The sequence below is a fragment of the Xiphophorus hellerii genome, chromosome 9 (assembly GCF_003331165.1).
Source record: "Xiphophorus hellerii strain 12219 chromosome 9, Xiphophorus_hellerii-4.1, whole genome shotgun sequence".
NCBI classification, from domain to species: Eukaryota; Metazoa; Chordata; class Actinopteri; order Cyprinodontiformes; family Poeciliidae; genus Xiphophorus; species Xiphophorus hellerii.
Window position 1 is genome coordinate 30227028 of NC_045680.1, and position 4569 is coordinate 30231596.

Below are 4569 nucleotides of genomic sequence, written 5' to 3' on the forward strand. Positions count from 1 at the left end.
TAGTCATGAAAATAAAGGAAACTCATTGAATTAAAAGGTGTGTCTAGGCCTGTCGCGATAAACGATAAATCGATTAATCGTACGATAAATTAAAGCTATCGACGTCATTTTAATTATCGGCTTTATCGTCTCTTCCAGCCTTTTTCTCTGTCAGCTAATGAGACTGAATGAAAAAAGGCTCAACTCCGGTGCTCTCCACTGACCCTCCTTCCTCTTTTCCTTAGTGTAAAGCCCAGCGCGCACTATCTTATCCTGCACGATCTTAGAGCTGTTGGCCGATTGTCGGCCCATTTTCAAAACCTGACAGACCACACATTAACGGTTCGATCGGGTTCGTTCCTGCCGTGTGGTGTCCAACAATGGGCACAAAATAATGGCTACAAGTTCAGTGAACTAATTTTAAAACCAGGCATTAATCAATGCTTTACTACAATCTACCTGCAGTACATGTGGCTAGTGTCAGCGTAAAGTCCTGACTGAATGAAAATCATTAGAACCTATTTACGTCACGTTAACGAAGAACAGCTGAAAAGTTACCGGGTTTATCAACTGCGTAGCAATTTCGCTCCAACTCCTCCTCTTGTCATTTCTATATTCTTTGCATGTTGAATAAACATTAATGTTGTTTCCACATATCATCTCCAATGTCCGCTGGACTTCGGGTTGCGCCGTGTCAGCTGTTTGGGATTCCCCTCCGTAATTTCCCCTCAGAAAGCAGGAGGAGAATCCGCGCTTTCTGATTGGCTGCCTGTCACATTCAACAGGCTGCGTTAAGATCCCAGTCGGGGAAAAACCCTGATTTAGATCGGACGACGATCTACCGTAACACACCACACAATCTTAGAAAGACCAACGATCTAAGATTGTTGTAAAGGGAAAAATAGGAGCAAAAAATCATGTAGTGTGAATTATTGCATCAGGTAGTCCATGTGCCCATCTTCTCTATTTAAATCTAATTATTACTGAAGGGCAACATAATATACAGACTTCATAATCTTTTGGTTGAATGCAGTATTTATTTCCACTTTGGCTTTATGTTGTTTAGTTTTTATTCAAGTACATTTTTTATTAATAGAGACTGAGAATCCATTTAATTTTTGTTTTTGGTTGTTTTGTTTATTTTGTTTATCAGTTCAAGTGTTTAGTGTACTTTTGAAAATAAAGTGTATCTATCTTTGGCAGGAAATCGCCTGCATTATTATGTCATTTCCATTACATCAGTGTAAAAAGATCTTCAAACAATATTATCGTTTATCGCAATAATTTTTGAGACAATTAATCGCTCAGCAAAATTTGCTATCGTGACAGGCCTAGGTGTGTCCAAACTTTTGGTCTGTACTGTATATGGTACAGTGGCAGGTCTAGGCTACGCCTCTCTTTGCTTTATTTACCATTTGACAGAGGGCAGTTAAAGTGCCGCAACTTTAAATTTTACTATTGGCCCACACAATTAAGGACTATCATGTTCTATTTTGCAGATAAAGATAATCCTCACTGGGCAGAAATGGAGTCCCACAATTTAAGTTTAGCTCTTCCATTATACTCCGACACTCCAAAGAAGTTACAGAAATATACTACAAATCCTATTCTGAAAAACATGACTAGAATCTGGCAGGATGTTAGAAAATACCTGGCGGAGCCAAACAGCATGTCCCAGTTTAGTCCAATATGGAGTAATCAGCAGTTTGCTCCCGCTGGGGCAGATGGACCGTTTAAGCTCTGGGCATTGCAAAGCTTAAAAAGTATTGGTGATCTTTACCCATCAAATTATGATTTTTTTCCCTGTCATTTGGAGAGTTACAAACCAAATTCAAGCTAGATAAAAAGCATTATTTCAAATTTCTTCAATTGAGAAGTTTTGTCAAAGCAAATTACTGTAATCTTAACAAGCCCCTCCTTACATCGCTTAAAAAATTAATGATTTGGAATAATTCAATAAAGGCCATTATTTCAGACTTTTATAATGTGCTGATCTCTAACTCAGATGATAATCTTCACTGGATTCATGTCAAATTCCCAGTTGGTTTGTCACGTAAAAATAAAGAAACGCGTGAAAAGCCGAAGTGAGAAACGGATCATTTTGAGGACGAGCATTAAAGTAGGTCAGAACCCCAAAGCTCGGTGAGGTATGTTCATCAAACCCGTCCCTGGTTCTGTTGGTGGGGTCAGAGAAACCTGCGGTACCGGTAAAATAACCCAGCGGCGGTTCTACCGCCCACGGTCCATACTCCGACACCAAGAACCGAGCTCCCTCCCCGGTCCGCTGCCGCGCCGCCGGTCAGCTCCTCTGAAAACAGGTCAGCTACCTCCATGTTCCCAGCCCGGAGCTCGGGGCGGGATCCGGTGACCTTGTTACCGCGGGCACCGGAGGATACACAACACCTGCCGGCGCTGCGACACACCGAAAACACGTCAAACCCACGGGAATACTCACACACGGCGGAGGATCCACGGAGAAAAAACCCACACTACTGACACAGACTCCTCTGCGAGGGAGACATGTTGGACAGGGACATAAGAGTAGCAGGAATACGACTTCCGCTTACGTAGTTTCCAAAATAAAAGTCGTCCTGTTTTCCCCAGTTTACGGACTCCTACGTCAACAAGGCCGCTGCTCTGTCAGATCAGCAGATGCTGTCAGATCGTCATATGCTTAGCACGAACTGACGGCTATATCTATCAGACAAGTATACACAGTCATCACCATATGATCTTATTTAATCAGCAACATAGAATCATGACGTAGATCGTCACACACTTTGCTATTAACAGCTGTATGACATCCTGACTTAGTGGTTAAATAGGTTAATGAGTTTTACACGGGCGTGTGTTGCAGTTGACTGCAGCTTTAGCTAGTCCCTGCTTTAAATACACTTTGAAACCACGACAATGCATGTATATCTTTCTAGTTATCATTGAAAACAATTTAATCACTTATTTTTGTCATAATTTGTCGCGTATGCTGAATTGACAGCTCCTTTGGTGGACTTCTTAATGTAACCAGGTTGCTATGTATTGCAAATTTTTTGCCCAGGTCCCTCTTGAAAATGAGATCTAGATCTCATCGGGGTTTACCTGGTTAAATAAAGGAATAATGAAAATGCGCCTGCGCAGGCATGCGTACTCGCTGCATGTATGCTATTCTGACGGTGTATGATAATCTGATAGAACACCGCCATATTGGAGAGGATCAATTTGTAGGCGCTACCACATGGTTACAACTGAGAAAAGAGCCTCTCAGCAGGGAATGTAGCTCCGACAAAAAGCCTGACTCATTATAGGCTCAGCCATAACTTTGTCATTAAAACGTTTTTGGTTTTTTAGTCATCAAAATCTAGCAGTTTTTACACATGAACCAGCATGTATTCATCTTTCAATTTCAACTCTGTTCTGTTTGTTTACAAATGTTGCTTCAAGGCACTTTGGCAAATAAAAGACAAACATATTCCATACTAGGCACATCAATAAAAATATGTAATAAGTTCCATCTAATTATCCAGACAGATTCAGAGTGAATTACATATTTTCCCTGTATTTTACTGTAATAATTTACTTGTGTCTGACCAACAAGGGACTCCACTCACATCCAGATGACAGCATTAATTTGTTTTTAATAAAGATGTAAAATCACATTTCTAACTCTGTTGATCTCTGCTGAAGTTAAGTAAAATAAGGTGATTGAACCTAGCTCCCATATTGTTGTTCTTACTCTTCCACATACTAATTATTAAGAATTATAACAATGTAATTTGTAATATTACAATATTAATACACATTGTGATAATGTAATTTAATGTAATAATGTAGTGGCACTTCCTCCAGTTTTCTAGCGTTCTGAATTAAACCAGGGAGTCGACCTCCTGTTGTAAGCAGCTTCTTTCTCAAAGGGCTTCATTGTTTAATGAGGAAGTAACAATATGAACATCAGCGCAGCCTGATAAAGGTCTGCTACGGTGAACATTTCTCCCAGCTTTGGAATAGTCGGTTAAATAAACTGAAAGCTTATTAAAATGGTCAGACAGCGCAGGGTCATGGTGAAGACTGGAGGAAAGCCATGAGGTAACATTAGTGTCAACATGAACGTTAAAGTCCCCCACCAAAATGATCTCAACAGTATTTAACACTAAAACAGAAAATAAATCAGAGATCTAGAGCAAAACAAACAGAAGTGGTTTTAGTACAACCAGGATGAGGAAACTAAGCGTTAAATATTCCAAAGAATTGAACCTAAATGATATTTTATTGATTCTGTTCTGAGATAAACATCCAGAAAGTATTCACAGTGCTTCACTTTCTCCACATGCTGAAATGTTCCAGCTTTTCCAGTATGATAATGTGGAAGAGGGTTTTGAATTTCACGCAAATTTATTAAAAGTAGAAAACCAAGAAATCACACTTCCATAAGTATTCACACCCATTTGCCATGAAGCTCAGAGCCATTTCCTCTGGTTATGTGAGAACTTTGAGTCTGGATGGACTGCAGAGGTTCTGGTCCAGTGACGTTCTGGTTCTGTGAACATCTGGTCTCCGTCAGCAGGCCCTGCAGGGCGTGGCCCCTCTCCTCCCCCC

At 40.4% G+C, this 4569-nt stretch overlaps 1 protein-coding gene across 2 annotated transcripts in view; it reads right to left on the reverse strand.

Moving 5' to 3' along the window:
- The window catches only part of LOC116725835 (protein tyrosine phosphatase type IVA 2-like), a 14426-nt gene extending 11828 nt beyond the window's left edge, over positions 1-2598 (reverse strand). For both annotated transcript variants that reach the window (XM_032572210.1, XM_032572209.1), the window contains exon 1: positions 2435-2598. The gene's annotated coding sequence lies outside the window, so the exon portion shown is untranslated. The remainder of the gene's footprint in view (positions 1-2434) is intronic.
- Positions 2599-4569: the final 1971 nt, after the last annotated feature.